Here is an 18781-nt window from a genome sequence, read left to right as displayed (position 1 = left end):
TATCAAATTTATCATCTGTCAATAAAATGGAATGATAACGGGAAAAAATCTTTCATCCCAGTCTTGCATGTGGAACTGGTTCAGCAATGCAAATTACCGGGTTGCTGCATATCAATACACATACTCTTAGAAATTTTTCCATACAAACACTGAATTATTCGCAGTTCGTCTTATATCCCGTCTTTCCAAGAAAAGTTATTTTTTTACTATGACAAACGAAACCAACACAATTAGATATTATGCAAATTGAAAAAATGACTAACTAAAAAATCTTAAACGTTTAAGTACAATCAGCAATGTACGGTTCTTCAGGTTCTTTATTGCTCACTTATCTCATCTTTTCCAGCTAATCCATCCACTAATACCATCTTATAAGTTGGTATCAGTGATCAGAACAACCTGAAAAACCATATCTCAGATATTGTCAACGTCTAATTAAATCTTTTGGATAAATTCGGCTCAAATTTTCTTTGCATTGTCAGATGATATAATCTCGTAACTTTTACCATTACTTTGCATGTTGAGAATATTAAATTAATTGTCGGCCATCCTATGACAGTAAAGAAAACATTTGCTCTGAATGCATTTCAAAATATTTTTCTTACTTGCATGCATACCATGCCATTTATTCTACTGGAAGTTTTCATCTAAGCCTTCATGTTCCAATCAAGTGAGGAGAGGAATTCACAAATAAATGAAACACATCCGGCATGGTAAACGGAGTGGATATGGTCTCCTCGCTTTAACCAGCAAGCTATGGATTGTGCGAATCTTATTGTGCCATGAATATTGTTGATACCATTATGTAGTAGCCGATTTTTATCGCCCGTTGCAAGAAGCCATCCTGCTTATTGAAAGCCAGAAGTGGCTTAAAAATCATTTGTTCTCTATAGCAGGGTGTTCGGATAAACCCAGTACTAACACATTATGGGTTTACAACTTATTCTGGGCGATATTATCATAAAAATAGGCTCAAAACAAAATTCCCAAATCGGATTTTTCTCCATGTCTATAATCTAAAATAGTCGAAAAATCTGAGGGTCTCCATAGCTCAGATTTTTCAATTATTTTAGATTATAGACATATAGAGAAATATGCCTTGTCGTTAGAAAGGCCTTGGTTCAAATCCCTTCGTGATCGCGAACAACATTATGGTTTGTCAACTGAAGTTAGGTTAGCGATCTCATACCTAGGTGAAAGGATTTTCTCCCCCAAACTCCATTTTGCCTTTTTAGCTGAAGCGTATACGACAATTCTCAGATAGGATTAATCGCCGTATCGTAGCATCGGTTGGGTTTCTGTCAACTACTCGGCCACGAGAACTAGCAAGTGAAAGATAAGGTGCACAATACATAAATAAATTTTTAAATGACAAAAAGCGAATAACTTGCCAGACTTTAGACGTGCTCTCTGTCGTAACTTCAGTCCATCTCTGTTTCCAAGTTCAGATTGTTGTGTTGTAATATCATCAAAATGTAAAACTAACGTTATCATATTGATAACTACTCGAACTTCCGCCACCAGGGAAAATTTCATCATATCTAGCAAGCAGAACTGGTGATGAGTTTCAATGTATGACGAAATTACTTACGTTTTTAATAGTTTGTTGTTTTTGTTGTCCTAATTAAAGTCTTTTCATTTTGCAAAAAGTGTTTCACTTGTGCTGTTTCAAGAAATGTCTCTTGAAACAATGACTCCCTTGATCTTCTTCTTCACAGAAAGAGAGAGGAACAGATAGTTTGCATTGCTTAGAATTAAGCCTAACGCTGCTGAACCAGTAAGATGAGTGCATTTAAACCCTCCGAGTCTCGTCTTATTCTGGCTTTCAGCTTGAAGTGAATTAATAATTATCAGATTACCTTGATGGGATTCAAACCCAAATCTTTCCAGAGAAAGAGAGGAAAGTAAACAAATCTTGAGATATTAAATTTATCAACACACACACACATATCAAATCGGCTTCGAGTCTGATGATATTTTTGTACTTGTGAACGACAAAATTCTTCGGAAATATGAGCTTTATTGTAAAAGAACGTTGTTGATCATTGTAATGATATATTTGATGGTTTCATCAACAAAATGATTCGCTTTCTCTTAGGTCCCTACAGTATATTTAGAAGGGTAGTAAGAATACTAATGCTTTATTTATCAAAATGGGAGGTAGAATCGCCGTCAGAAGGACATCCTCTTAGAGTCCGGGCAAGAAAGTAAATTCCGCTAATAAAGCACACACGTGACAATCCAGTAAATCGATCATAAGTAAGTAACTACGCATGTAGCTGCTCCTTATGCACAATGTGAGAAAATTGAAAATATTATAATTATCCTGCCATTCCCCATTTATCACAATAAAATAAATTAGGTCAGTAAATATGGATGTTTATTTCATATCGCAACTTTAGCAGACACACTAAATATAGTTCGTGCTAGCTAAGAACGTATAAAATAACAAGTGCAGACTTTGTGTAAATGGAAGATACAAAGAAACTCCGAACTCTCGCTATTACTCTACCCTTTTTGGTCATCTTGTGACAGCATCATCAGAATTTAAAAAAAAAAAGAAAAAAAAAAAGAATGACCGCATTGCATTCAATTTAGTAATTGGAACTCATTGTTGGCCCGACTCGATGTATATGGAGAGACACATTTTTGTATTTCACTTGCGTTTGCAATAAAATAACGCTATGCTACTTCATGACCACTAGTTTAGTATTGCCTAATTATAAATCCTTTTTAAACGGATCATTTTTTATCAAAATTTAAAACTAGCATTAATTTCAAAAATTAGTGTTATCTACCATATGACAAAAGAAAGCGCAAAAAATAATTATTAATGCACCTGATAGAAATTTAATTTTAATGTTAATAACTACGATAGAAATTTAGCATGTCATAAAACTGTAAAAAAATGTGAGAATGTATTTTTTTTTTTTTTTTTTTTTTTTTTTTTTTTTTTTTTTACAAAAATGCTTTAATTTGTCAGATTCCACGAATATCTTGTATATTAACTACTTCTAGGAATACATTTAGATCAAGATCCAGACACACATATACGACCTCAATCACATCATATCGATAGGGAAAATTCCATTTTTATTATTATCTGGAGAATAAGTTGGCCAAAGGATATGTATAAAAAAGTGAAATAAATTTATTATTTGATGCTCACTCAGCCGATTATATCCATCTTATTTATTCCACTCTTATTCAAGATGTCCGGTTTTTGCTCCACGAATTTCCTAAAGATTCTTCCACGATTGCTGATCGTCAGAGATGGCAGTATGTGTGCCACACCCCTACTAAATCTGCTAACATACGTGCAGCTGTTAGTGACACCATTTGCAGTCAAACAAAACTCGGAAAACGTTTTCTTCTTTACAGGACATGATTGAAGAAGTTGTTTGATACAACCCCCTGCATACGTATTTCCTAAAAAAACAGCAACCCATAGGTATTCAAAGCTTAATGCTTTCGTTTCTTCTTTCATCGCAAGATTTCACATATTCATGTACTTGTATTCTACAGGTTGAAATCTCTGGAATTTAGGATCATTTATAAGCACCTGCAGTGGATTACTATCGTTCGAAGTGAAAAAGGAGGACAATAACTTGTCCATATGATGTAATATCCTCTGCTAATCACTCGGTGAATCCTAGAAATCTTTACCGACAGTTCCTTAAGAAATAGCCAGATAACGAAGACCCCCTTATTGTAATCATCATAGAAAGGAAATGACAAAATGTGCCATTTGTACAGCATTTCTCTTTGACAAGATAAGTCACTCGCGAATGTGTTTTTGATTAAATTTCATCAAGCAGAGCGAATTAGCTGTAAATCGTTTGAAACGTTCTGTCAAACTTTGTCTGCAGGGAGGGGATAGGTTGTTTCCACAAATTTGTTGAAGTAAGGGTTCCAAATACTAAGTTTCAAAATCTTTGCTGCCAAAGTAATGGAAAATATGCTTAAGAATGGAGCAAAGAAAACACATCTATGGCACTTTTAATCAATATTTATCAGTAACACTGTAGAATAATGTAATTTCTGAAACACGTTTTTATGAGTCACCGATTATACCATACTTGTTATTAAATCTGTTCGCGGAAAGAAAATAATATTGCATAATAACACTATCTTATAATATAAATTAAGGAGTTCTTCTGCCCAAGCTGACATCTTGGGCAGAAGAATCAATAATTTCTTATCGTGAACAATGGCATTATTTATACTAATCACTATTAATAGTATTATTTACATAACAGCGTTATTTCAAGATGGATTAATAGCAAGACTGTCAACATTGGCCTCGCTAGAGGGCTATGACTAATCCATAAATATTTCTTAACTCTCGTACCAGCCATTGCGAACTTTCACGGTTGAAGACTGAACATTAAATCCTGAAAAACCCGTCAAAGAACATCAGGATGGTCACGAATTCTCCCATCCAAACATTAACAACCAATTTTAACAAGGAGAGCTTTTCTTGTGTGTGTGTGTGTGTGTGTGTGTGTGAAAGAAACTAACTCACTTGTGTGAAAGTGAGTTAGTTTTCTTTCGATAGAAAATCTCTAAACTTACCTGTGCAAAATATCAAGTAACGCTAGAATCAAATGAACAAACAGCGGACAAAAAAAGGTCTGTGTGTGCGTGCGCAAGTATAATGACTTAGCTTGACGTAACTATACACAAAGTCCCCCCCCCCCAAAAAAAAAGAATGCCGCTATTATAAATGCATATAGTTATTGAAAAGCATTCTATAAATCCTGAAAAACCCGTCAAAGAACATCAGGATGGTCATCAGGTTCGATGACGAGAGGAACCTATATCAGGTCTTTTCGACTAAACGTCAACTAGCCGGTCTGATACGGATGTGAAGAGTTTTTCGTCCCCCAAAACGGGTTAACTGACACGTAACCAGACAGAACACTTTTGGGAAATGAGAGTTTCCACTGGTCCCCGACTAGAAAGTAGTAATGTTTGACCAATACCTCACCTCGAATCTAAATGCCAATATCGGTATCTTACATACTCCCATACGAGGTACAACTCAAAAGTTCGGGGAATTTGAATAGAGCGTGCGAACTGGTCAGTACGGCCTTCATTCTCTATAAGGGACGAGCAGTATCCCTTGTGAATCACTGTGCCAACAGCCGCCAGGCTAAGAGGCTACAATCTTGGGTTACTCCGTTTGTAACGTTATATTTTAACGTTAGTGGTTTGCCGATTTTATTCTCCGGCTGAAATGGTGGATTTTAAGGTGCAAAGAATCTGCATCAAATTTTGCTTTAACCTCAAAAATAAAATAAAATAAAATAAAATAAATAAATAAATGTTGCAGCAGCTGAGACAAAGCGGCTGTCGTCGCAGTGGAAGTCGCCGATTTCACCGCGACCGAAAAAAGCCTTATTCTTTATATTAATTACCAATCAATAATTATAAGTTTATAACTAGTAAATGCAATTTGTACTCCGAATGAGTTCTGGCAGAAACAATAATTCAAATTCTTAATTGTGATATAATGAGCAACAATATGGAATTGCAGATTTCTAAGTGTGTATGATTAACAAGAGAGAAAAGAGATGGAATTTGTGTTAACTGTTCAGGTGTTAATTGTTATTTTTCAGTTAGAATTAGTGGGTTGTATAAAGAGGCTCTGAATCGCACAATGAGTTTCACATTTGGTAATTGTAGTGGGTTATTAATTGGGTGGGTTAACTGGTCTTGGCTATGACAGATCTTTATTTGGGTGAGTGAGTTCATGACATAAATGATATCGCACACTAACTCCAGATAATTAGTACAGGGGTGAGTACAGGTTAGCTATATGACAAACAAAAAATTTAAAATGCTTCGCGTTTCAAAATTTCTCCTCTTTTTTCTATTTGCTATCAATACAGCATTCTTATCGGGCAGGTGGTGTGTGTGTGTGGGGGGGGGTGGTTCTGTTTACGGAATGAAAACTTCAGTATTTTCGAGAAAAAACCCTGTAATCTTAATATAGCAGCGGCTAACCCCTTTATTAATGAGCAATCATTAAATTTTCGTTCTTTTTTCTTCTTTGAGATTAAAATGGGATTAAAATAAATCTCGCCAATAACAAAAACAATTTAAATGGCTAGAACGGTTTTAATATTAAAACACATTTATGATTTGATTTGCATCTATCTATCATTATGAATTCGTAAGATTTCAGAATGATAATTAAACGTGGGAGACGACGAAGCAGTCGCACTAAAGCGGCGCACGAGACAGCTTGGCTACTTCTGGGTTTGTTGGCAATCATACAAATCACTACGAAGAGGCCTTAAGCATCTTCCTGGCAACTCAACGAACAACTACTGCGCCGGGGATGCATGGATCATCCTTGTTCCGCTGACGTCACCGTGATATTTATTAAGTTCAGCAATGTCAAAGGGTCCACTCAAGTTTCCTCGAATTTGTTTGTCCTTCAGTGCTCTCTCTCTCTTTCTCATGTATATGTCTAGAGTTCTGTACCTATATTTAGTAATGTCTGAAAATAAAGGTTAAGGCTACATGTACAAGAGGAGGGTACATCTCTAGGGAGGAATGCAGATCTGAAAATAGCGTAACAGTTTGCGTTTCGTTGTAGGCAAACGCAATTTCTGTCTGTGCCATTGTTAGGTTGACTATTAACAAAACTTGCTTATTGCGAGTTCTAGTGCACAGCTGGTGCATGTTTACTCATAACTGCAAATACAAAAATTTCATGCATTGTTTAATAACAAAACAAACCCCTCTGGGTTACATATTGGATGAGTTTATATTCTGTTGTATGCTCAGTTTGTACTCTTCAAAATTATAAGAAAATTAGGGTTGCAATAATAATAGCAGAAATTTTAAGATGCGACCAATTTTAAGAAACATTGATACGGCTGAATATTTCACATAACATAACGATATTCTGAAAAAACAGACAAGATTTTTGTCAACATGTACAGATTTTTATCTGCCAGTAAGTCGTATGCACATCGCACTCTGTAGTAAGGCATTTTATAAGGGGATGTATTGCGCTATGTTTCGGGTCACTAAAGAAATATATTTTCCATTTAGAAATGATAACGAGCTAAAACAAATCACAATAGTTAAAATCCATAAAAAAATATTTCATTGTATACGACAACAGTTTTTACAAGGGAAGCGGTTATCATACTTACTCCATTGTTTTTATCGTCCCCATTTGGTTGTAAACCAAGAAATTACTAAAGGCGCTTCTGCGCCTTTAGTAATTTTAAGCTTAGAATTTAAGCTTAGAATAAAATGTACACTGAGTGAAAAGAAGTCCAAAAATAAGAAATTAAAAAAAGAAGGAAGAGTGGAAATTATCTAGTTGCAGGGTTGCCATCTAATATAAACCGAAGGTGGGCAGGAGTTTTCCTCCTCACATCGTCAAACATATAGCAGTGTTAACACATTGAATCGCACGTGTCAACTAATAACAAGACGTATTTTCCATATCGCTTTAGATATCTTGTGGTTAATTCAAAATAGCCTTAATGTGAAAAGAGGTGCACCGTAGCAGAGATCAATAGCTGCGACCTAAGCCCTGTACAGGAGTTAACTTTAGAGTCCAAATGTATATTTAGAAGGAATTGCCGGTGATGAAATAATCGAGTGGATTACCTGGAATTCTGGTGTCAGTGAGCAATACGTGTTACATCACAGCTGATTGTAAACGCTTCGTTGTGTCTAGTTGCTAGATCAGGGCGTTTCTAAAAATAAATGTGATTTTCGGTTAAGTGCGCCAAACCTTTCACAATTCCAAAGAAAGAGAATAAGAACATTAATGATTTGTTAAGAGTAAGGGAGAGATCAATCGGCTGATCTCTCCCTTAGATGAATCTGTTAAAATTTACTTAATGTGATTATGACTTTTGATGAACTGTCCGTCAAAAGTGGGAGTAAGAAGACATCCAGACAAACACAATCGTTACAGCGATGTGAGGCGATCACACATTGATTGCAGATGTCGGTTTTGGATTATGCCATTTAGATTATTCCCAAACAAGTAATCTAAACCACCAAATTGCACGTGTTCTGGACAGTGTTTTGTGTGAGTAGAAATCTTAGTTTCATGAAGAAGAAAACTCTGACAACATCGTATGAGATCGCATTTAGTTTAAAACCCTCGCTATAAATATTCCTCTTAGGAATCTAACCCAGCTCTTTCAACTCAAAGGGCGTCGTTATTGCCGACTGCAAACGACCTTTGCAACCCAGTGAATCATTTCCACAAAACCTCGGGTTTTTCCATAGCACAAAAGGCTAAAACCGGCCACAAGAACAGACGCAATTAACAAACAAACACTCTGGCGTTATGTTTATGATAACCTTCGTTACTTCGACTACAAACCCGAATATCCTAACAGTCCACCATTACAGTTGCAATTTCACTGAATTTCAAATTTCCTTCTTAATTCAAAAGAGTTACAATTTTTAAGAAAAATTTAATATAAATACATGAATGATGACATTTAATTTTTTATCCAAATTAATTTTCCTCTGTTGTAGCTTCAATAATACTATACTTCTACAAATAATACTATCCGCATCTCTTTTTTCAAATCATGTGGTGGTAAATTAACAATTGTATTCCGTTCAAAATTTCCTTACTTATTACTTAGGAAGCTATAAAATGGTGAGTTTTGTATTATTTTGTAACAATTTTGTAAACTTAATTTTGTTTTGCAACCAAAAAATTAAATTGTCCCAAATTTTAACACAGATCACCAAATGCCAGATTTGATTTAACTAAATTCCATTCAGGTACAAAGGACTGAAAATTATTTAGTGAGCACTCTCACCATTACTCGGTCAATGTGTGTTCACGGGGCCGGAGTCGAGTTTCCGAGTGAAAAAACCCCTACATCGGTAGGAGACCGGCTAACTCACCTTTCATCGAAAGTGATCAGATAATTCCTCACATCACTGACCAGAGCCTTCGTTTCTACGGAGGCTCTGGTGAACCTCATCATCCAAATAATTATCGACCTCAAAATCTAGAAATCATATCAATATTGGGAGCCTGAACCGATATTTATATAAATCAAAGAAATTAAATTTCTTTCAACCACATTTCATAAGAATAACGATGAGAAAATAAATGAAATTCAACTTTTTTAAAAAAAAAAAAAAAAACAGATAATCGGTGGAGTTTTTCAATTTTATTTTCCCGTCCTGTTATTTATTTTTATTTTTTATTTATTTTTTTCTGTATTCAACTGCCTTGGCCATTATAGAGAAGACCAACACAACTGGTCTTGGCTATGACAGATCTTTATTTATAAAGAAACGGGCGTGTCCTTCCATTTATAAGCTATTTCTTAAAAATAGTTAAATATGCCTAAAAGATTCACAATGATTCAAAACTGAAATGATTTATTAAGTATTTAAATACATCTAATAGTTTTAAACAGCAATTGTCAATCAACTCATTTTTCAAGAAAGAGTTAACTCATTTATAATATTAGCGATGAACATTGAATGCCTCCACCAATATTTTTAAAACACCTTTAATAATCAAGGTATTTTGATCGAGTAAAAAGATTAAAACATATAGGTTTGTAATTATATTAAAAGATTTTCTAAGATATGTTACATATACTATAGTACTTAAATATAATGATGACATTAAATAAATATTTATGTAAAAATGTGAGATTGAGAAGACAACTTCGTCAAATGGGCTGGAAAAGCGGTCTAGTGAACACTTACAATGTTTACTTCTTAGCATAAGACACTCCACTGAGAAACAGTGTAGTGAAGCATGCATAGAGGTATACTGTCAAAGTTTTATTCTCCTTTCCAAAACATTGTTTCTGAAAGGGACCCATTAATAAAAAATTTCTTAAGAGAAACATTCATAAATTATTTCTTAAAAATAGTTTTTAAATTTTGCAGTTCTCATTTCAGGATTTCTTGAAAGTCAAAAGAACAGAGTAAGATAATAACCGAAGTTGCGCCAATTGTTTTTCAGCTGAACTCGAGTTAGTTGGTCTCACCAAATGAAGGGCACGGTGTTTCCTTCAGAAACGCGGATATTTCATCGAGCAAAACAGTGCATGACTAATCGAATACGAGAAATTAGCATTCGCAATATACTGGTCTCGTAGACAGTTTATTCGGCTGTAATTCAAAACCACCCTATAAATCCAAGTACGAAATGCTAACTGCTAGCGTTAACTTCTCATATTAGAACGAGAAGGATTCAGGAAAGCATAAGCTTTCCCTGATAGTACCTAAGCCTACTTGAGCTGATCCCATTTTCGCTGCAGTTTCGTTTGTTATGCACAACTCTTATACAAAAGTGCCTGATTTCAGCAATCTTCTCAAACACTGATAATCTTTTAAAAAGTTTTAGTTTCTTAAAGCTCTTCATTTATAAATACAGGTATCCCTTGCTTAACGCGGTTTTGCTTAACGTGGGATTTGATTAACGCGGCTAAATTAATTGCGGCAATCCCTTGATATAGGCGGCAATAGTTTTGATTAACGCGCCTTTAACCCTGCGGAGCTCGCAGCTGATCTGACAGATACATGCAAAATGTTTAATATAAATATTCTTACACAATTCAGTGTATAGCTTGGAGGTCATGAGTAGCTGTGCATTCATATGTTAGGAGTGATATTACGCATTTTTTTTGCTGTCAGTTTGGTTTAACACATCTTATGTAAAGGTTTGTGAAATTTGACATTAAATTGTATCTGAGAGATATACCGCGACCTCCGATGTCAGTATAGTATGATTTTGTTGTTTTTTTTTTATTCTTTGTTCAATGATTTCTAGATTGTAGCTGAAAATAAATAAAGCATCATGTATTACTGAAATAGAGAGCCAAAGGCTTATTTATCATATGAGTCCTCTAGGAGATGTGCTTTACATTATGGAAAATACTAAGAAAAGTGATCTGGAGCTAACTCCACCTTTACTATGAGTTGACCATAAGGTTGTTTATGCTTGCATCCGCCGAAATTTTTAATATATATATTTCTTTTTTTGCCGAATATATTTCTATATATTCGGCAAAAACTCTTGTCGTTTCTATATTCGGCTATGAAATAATGTTGGATTCAATATCCACTTAATTTGTACCACCATGTTGAATATTTGCAGTGTTTTTTCTTTGTTTTATTGCTTGTTTGCCGAGGTCTGGAGAGTCATTTTTCTTGTTATCGTAGAATTTATGCCGATAAGAAAAAAAACTAAAACTGTCAAACGACTCTTGATAACTTCTTTTGATAAAAAAATTGCAGTAACTAATGTAGGTACAAGTATTTATTAAACATTTACTTTGCATTCATTTTTTATCTTTCCTAAAAGAGTACCATATAAAACGAATTATTAATACAGTAATCGATCATGGACGAATTGTAATTTTTATCATTGATTATTATATTTGATTAACGCGATTTTGATATACGCGGTAACATCGAGGGATTAATTAACCGCATTAATCGAGAGCTATCTGTACTCTGCTTTTTGTTTTCTTAAAGCTAATTGCGTCAAGAGTCAGTAAAGGATACTGAAACCTGGGAGTATTTCTTCTTTAAAGAATCTTTCTTCGCCTGCCAAGGAGGGACAACAAACCCTGAAAAACGAGGTGTGGAAGAGGGGATAATGTTGAGTGTTAATACGTAACAGAAGCGGCTTACCGTTGAACGATAGCCCTTTACTTCATTTGTAATGCCAGTAACTCGACAACTCGTTTTCATCAGAAAATTAAAATTTTTACTGCTTCCATGTGCTTAATAGCTTTCTCTATTAGCAAATGTATTTCCTAATAAAATGTCGTTTTGTTTTAGATACTGTTGGATGCGAACATGGTCTGAAATTTACTCTTGACTTAATATTCCAATCCTTGATATATGTGAAGCCTTTCCTAAAAATACGGTATATTGCATTATGCTCATCGTTCAAAAAATAATAATACTAACAAGCAAAAATTATTTTAAAATATATTCCTGTTTTTAAATTCTTCTCTGATCATCTTCTTAAAGTGTTATTTTCAGTGGCCTGTCTTAGTCAGTTTATGTACATTGTCTGTCACGTGCATATTTTTTGCCATGTTTCGCTGTTTTGAGAAACGAAAACCAGAAATTTGGCGTGGAAAACTCAAACCCTGCCACCTTCATATTAAGTTTTTTCGTGTCCTATTCATTATGTTCATATGTTGTAACAATTCTTGTGTATATTGCTCGTATACTGTATTCTATGTATCATAGTTTAGTTTATTCATGATAACTTTCCTTTTCATCCGGTTCAGTAACGTATATCCTGCAGTTCTAAATTTCAATTTCAACTATGTAAGCTGTTTTTCATCTTATTTTCTGATGGACCAGGCTTCACTCCCATCGGTAAGTAATGGTCTCGCTAATGTCATATATGCTTTAATTCTAGTATGCGTCTGTACTTTTGAATTAAATACTTGATTATTTACGCTAAATGCCTTTTGAATTTTACTATCAGTTTCTTCTTTCTAAGCGAGATTATAGCTACGCAAAATAGTTAACAAATATCAGGTTTTGAGTGTCACATTTATTATAATATTATATAAATTATAACATTATAATATTTATATTTAAATGATATGCTTTTCTACATATTTTATGAACATAATTTTATTTTTAGCAATTAAAAAGGGTAAAACTGTCTGGTTACCTCATTTTGAACATTAAATTTGTGGTTTAGGTTATGCTGTACAGAATTGATTGGATCAACTCAGATTCTCCTTTCTGGGGAAAAATAAAACCGTAGATGAAAATAGGCGGGATTGGTATTGACATAAAGCAATTTTAACAAGCGAAGCGAAGCGACTGAAAAGGAAAAGGTTATCATTAGGTATGAGACAAATTTTTGAAGTTCCTAGATTTTAATTGTAACTTCTCATTATACAGGGTATCCCAAAAGTCGCTGTACATAGGGAAAATGGTAAATTGTAGCTAAATGTACCTTTATTTACAAAATATTCTCTACGTGTTAGCCACCTCTTTGTATACATACACACACACACACATAAGTCTTTTCTCCCATTCATGGCAAACACAATCCAAGATATATCTGTTGTTATGCAAGTAATTGCATTTCGAATACGTTCCTTTAAATCAGTGTGTTTCTCAATGTGGGGCGTATGCCCCACAGGGGGGGGGGCAATTTGAATATTTTGGGGACAATTAGAAAATGTACATGTACATATTTATATTATACTTTTTCAGAACTTGGCTGAATATTATGCTAGAGGAGGGTCATCAAGATCTTTGAGAGGTTGATGTGGGGCATGATCCAAAAAACGTTGAGAAACACTGCTTTAAATTATCCATGTTTCTAATCTTTTCCTTGTACACTACGGCTTTTAACTAGCCCCACAAGTAAAAGTCAAGTGGGGGAAAGATCCAACCATCGCCGTACGCTGATACCATAATGAGGTGGTGTCCCGTCGTATTTGTTAATGAGTTTGTTAATTTTTCCTTTGTATGGTGACTTTTGGGACACCATTTAGACAGAGAATGACGCTCGGAATTTTGATTGAAGCCAGTCACGATATCCATTAGGATTTTTATGTCTCAAACCGCCTTATCAGATTTACTCTAAAAAAGGTTCGGATAAGAATAGCTTTACACTGAAATTAGCATTGAATGCATTAGTTATTCGATGTTCTTTAAACACATTCTTTCCGATAATTATTTTTCCAGAATTAGTTCATCGCCTAGCTGATCTAGTATTAGGATGAGATGTCAGTTTTAATGGAGATGGTTTTTTTTTTCTTCCCGGTGTCTGTCATATTTTCAAAACCATCATCGACGCTTGATGATAGCGTGGGTTGATTGATCTAGTACAAAATTTTGATTAAAATATTCGTAATATTTAGAATTACGAATGCGAACTCCAATGATTTTTATTTATGTGTTTAGCTATGTTGGAGTTAATTGGTCTAACGTATGGCAATTTATTGCTTCTCACCTGGCAATTTTGATTACATTCTGTCACTCAAATTGTGTTTTTTAAAAAAAGGAATAAAGCTGAATCGCATATAAGCCTACTTAATTCTAAGTAAGTTAATCTGTTTTGCAGAGATGAGCCGAGGTTCCAGGAGGGAAAAATTCACCATCGCCATGAGATCAACTTTCTCGGCGTAAGTTGCAAACGACCGTAGAAAGATTCCTCGTATTCTAAATTGGGATTGGCACCTGTGCCTTTCTAACCAAAAATTGGCAGACAGAGACCGCGCAGTTCAGTAATGTTTCATTCACAATCACTTAACTGGATTCGTCGATATTAACTGAATCGCATTATCATCGACTCTCAGATCCATTTCATCTCGTTTGTCCTGATTACCCAATCTATCAATGTATCATTTCTTTCGGATTTAAAGAAAATATACATTCTTTAAAACGGAAATGCTTTCTAAAGCAAGAATCTAATGAGAATGCCTGAAATGAAATCTCCTGTTCTTCTTTTTTTTTTTTTTTTTTTTTTTTTTTTTTTTTTTTTTTTTTTGAGCAGAGAAATTTTGATTAAAATCAAAAATTCTCTGCTTCATTCTGTCAACTTCGCTTACCGTCTCTGTCACTGCTTTAACTTTCCAAATCATTCGGAAATTATGATTTTCTTTCCACTTATGTGGACTTTATGTAGCTCAATTTCTCTCGCACAATATACTGTCCCTTAGAGAAGCGGAGGTTAGTAATAATAGTAACAAATCCAAAGCGCTTTTAGTTTTCAACGATACTGTTTTCGGAATAAAACGCTATAATAATAATAATAATTTAATAAAGGTTCCAATAACTACTTCCTGTTTCTTTGTGCAGCTTTTTTTCAATATTATTAGGACAGTCAAGTATTAGTCATCCTGTCTATAATTTTTGCCTCTTAACCGCGCGACTAATTTCAAATAAACGCGCAGTTGGAATATGCATGGATACATTAAACACTTAGAATGCGAAAAGTGTAGAGTTCATTGTGTGACAGAACTCTCGCAAGCTGATTCAAAACAGTCGATTCATTAGCTGTACTCCGAGCGTATTTGCAAACATCCAGAGATCTTATTAAAGTATTGCACCACCTGTGAGCTAATGCATGGATCAACACACACACGCACACGCGCGCGTTATTTTGCTGTCTTTTGTGCGAATTGGCTATTTTGTCGCGAGGAAAATACGAACCGTTTCCAAGCATGAAATCGCGCGTTTCGGTCGTCTAGATTAGGGAATGCGACAGGAGATCCAGACGTGTGGTCATTAGTACGTAGTAAGGTCGGAGGGAGACTTCAAAGAATGGCGGTTGTACCCGGTGACACATCGAAGCTGTCGAGCAGGCATGTAACAAATGGGTACGGAGTTTGGGGTAGCCACCCATGCTCGCTTCCTCCAGACCTGTAGCTGAAAATATCGCGCTTTCCTCGTTGTTCGTTCTATTTTAGAGCACTTCCAATCTAGGGATGAATGAAAATCTGTCTCCATTAGAGTCAGGATGCACTAAACAGACAATCAATGAGCACGGCAATACTAGTGTGATGTTTCTTTTGATACACTGTTATTATTCTAGTGTTTATAGTACTTTTACATTTCAAACCTCGAATGAAGTGCTGTAGTATAGACATTCTTAATTTACAGCATCACAACTGGCAGAGATCATTCTTGGTCATCTCACAACACTGATTTTATCACAACCAATCAGTAATGCATATTTTTGCATTTTAAATTTCATATCCCAATGGTCTTTCTGTAAAAGTTATTACAGAATATCCAGCCTGGGTGGCTGATGGATAACATTTCCACTTTTGCAACCACACGACTGTGAGTGTTTGTTTTTAGGTGGTGCATGGTTTCGTCGTCTGTGTGTGCGTAGAGTATCTCATTGTAGGCTGTAGGTTATCAACTTTTCATGAGAGAGATTCTTGCAAAAATTCTTAAGATAGTTTCATCCACTTAATCGATATCCTGTTCCTCCTCTCCATTATTAGTACTAGTGATTGATTTCGAAAGCTAGATAGGAAAAGGTGGTTAATCCGATTCGTTCATTTCCAGCCGGGGCTAAGTTACCCTGCTTTAGACGAAGCACCAAAATAGGCACATCTCTTTAATCTACACAGTTGTAATATTTAGTATATACTACTATCAGTCAGCCTGCTAACTAGTAAGGATTAAGATGAGCTGAAACGATAAGATTCTCAAATATTTGGGAAAATATGAAATGAAAAAAAAAAACGATATGGTAACTAATTCTAGTCCCATAATATCAACGGATCCTAATATCCAGTTTCCATATTGAAGAGAGTACTCCCCTCAAGAAAAAAAAAAAAAAAAAAGACAGAGAATTTATGATCAAAAATTAGAGGTGAAAGTTTTGCTATTTTCATTCAACCTCATACTACGGGTTGTCATACCCAAATATCAATTTAAATATGTACCCATTGTGAGCAGGCATATGTTTTCTTTCTTTTTTCTTTCATTCGACATATAAGTGCTTGAAATATGATCTCCTTATGATGACTGTTTTGTTGTACGTATAATAAACTGCTTTCTGTCAAAATTGGGCTTTAAATAGATCATTAGCATATTCTCTTATTATTCCTACTACTAGGAATAATCTACTTATTGGAAAGCACTTATTATTTGTGATTTTAAGATATGTATTATAACATAATTTTGATGATAATGAGATGAGACGGTTTCTATTCTATCTTCACAGTCATTGTTTTTCAAAGCATGTATTCTCTTACCATCTTATTAAAATATGCCGTTATTTCAGTTTTCGTTTTAATTGAAAGAAATTTTGTTAAGTTCGTCCAATTGAATTTCGTTTTAATTTTTTTTCAAGAACAAATTGCTGATATTTTTGCAAAATGTACCCACAGTTCCAATTCCACACTTTAGTTAAATAATGTAAATTTGTCGTAAATATCAGCATTGCTGCGATACAATTATAATTCTTTCTCGCTGAAATTGATGTTTTATTGCAAAACGATCCGAAATTCTAATAATAATTTCCTCATGACGTTATGTAATTTAATAAAGTTGGCATTTCACTGATTAAAGGTTTGACCATTTTTGGTAAATTTCGCAAAGCGAAATGGTGTATCCATTATCATTATACCCATAAAATTCTCTGGGATCAATTAAGGTATCATAGAATATAATTGCGAAACACATCATATTAGGATTATTTTCGATCTTTTCTGTATTTATTGTGTTTTTCGGGAAAATTATATGTCGTCCATCATATGGGACCTGCTGTCACTCGCAAATGAAAATTCCTTTAAATATTCTGGCAACTAAGATGGTTTCGAATTAACATCTTTCCGACCAATTAGCGTTGCTTCAAACTGCGCTACTTCATCAAAAATAAAAATAAAAAATAAAATAAAATAAGTTAGAAATAAAACATTAAACTAACTGAAGTAGTATGCTGTGTAATAATCAAGAATCCTGTTTTAGTCTCGCAGTTATAATTTGTTCTCTTACTGAACAGTAAGAGCCTCCATAGCTCAGTTAATATCGACGATGTCTTTTGATTGGAAAAAACCCGAGTACTAGTCCCATCTACGAAGAACTTTATAAGAGCTTTTTAAAAGAAAGTGAGTTGGCCAGTCTCATATAGAAGTGGATTTTTCTCCCAGAAAATCGAGTTTTTTATTCTCTTAAACGAAACAAACAAGCTGACTTCAGAAGAACAAACGCAATTAACAGACATAACACATGGTCTTATTAGTTACCTTGTATTCTCAAATAATATCAGCAACCTCTTACTGGATATACATCTAAACATGAAAAGCTATTAAAATATATTCAAAAATGATTTTAGAATAAAGTATTAATGTGTTACTTTTATTTATATTATGTGTTGAATTGCTATTATGCGTAATTGCTATATTCTGTTAAATTACATTCAATTGGTACAATACTATCATAAAAATAAATATCATCCACTATCGCTAGTCGCTGTTAACAACTGGCTGTAAGGTGACGATCCTTTCAAAGGGAACGTTATTTGTCACTGTTTACAACTGTATCCATTCCTGAAAGGAGGGGAAGTACCCTCCATCCTACGTCACCTGCCATCCAACTGAACGTTTTCATTCTTCTCCCAAGGAGTGTCAACTTTTCTACAGCATTCCGTCATTTCATATCCGACATCCGGCGATGAGGCAGACCACACGTGTGCAGGTGAAGAGAGGTTGCCGACGGCAAGAGCTTTCTTAGCGGTCTGTTGACGGTTGAGGCTTCCGGCACACCTGCCAGGTCCCCATTTATCGTTGTTCTGACCAGCTATGTTGTTCTCTCTCTCTCCCATACCATCAAACCTCCTTAAGAATCTGCAAACGCACCTGCACGACCCGAAAAAATGGCTTCTTCTAGCCGCCACCTACCCTATATACAATACCACCTAGTTTTCACAGCGATCAACAAATCAATGCCGAACACTTGTACAAAGCCTCGGCATAGAGGTGAAGGACGGGAGCTCCTCAAAGATCGCGCCTTGCTGACCTTGCGCTGCTGAGAAGGAAAGCCCCTGTATGACTACCCCGCCTCTTGCGACCGCGATTCCCATATTTAGGTATCTGTAAATGTCACTTGTTGTCCAGGTGGTGTAATTAGGCAATTTGAGACAATTGTCCCGTGCCAGCCATAAGCTGTGTTGTACTTTCTTTCAGTGCACCTGTGAAATAACGAATACAATAGAAAAACGAAACCCTCCCCCCTCTCTGAATAAACAGATAAACGCTCAACTTAACTCAGAGCCGAGCTGTATGCAAAAGATCATAGAATT

At 35.0% G+C, this 18781-nt stretch overlaps 1 protein-coding gene and 1 long non-coding RNA gene across 2 annotated transcripts in view; one reads left to right on the top strand and one right to left on the bottom strand.

Annotated features, from left to right (window-relative positions):
* LOC150102933 (uncharacterized) overlaps positions 1-12722 on the top strand; it is a 134659-nt gene extending 121937 nt beyond the window's left edge. Inside the window, exon 3 of the long non-coding RNA XR_016548767.1 lies at positions 12704-12722. This is a non-coding gene — a long non-coding RNA (uncharacterized LOC150102933). The remainder of the gene's footprint in view (positions 1-12703) is intronic.
* The window catches only part of LOC150102932 (netrin-1-like), a 178203-nt gene that overhangs the window by 144712 nt on the left and 14710 nt on the right, over positions 1-18781 (bottom strand). The gene's annotated exons all lie outside the window — the stretch shown is intronic.

The sequence above is a fragment of the Typopeltis vanoorti genome, chromosome 9 (genome assembly GCF_054136105.1).
Source record: "Typopeltis vanoorti isolate ZY-2024b chromosome 9, IOZ_Tvanoo_1.0, whole genome shotgun sequence".
NCBI lineage: Eukaryota > Metazoa > Arthropoda > Arachnida > Uropygi > Thelyphonidae > Typopeltis > Typopeltis vanoorti.
The sequence above is the reverse complement of the archived record's forward strand: the minus strand, read 5'-3'. Positions and strand labels throughout refer to the sequence as shown.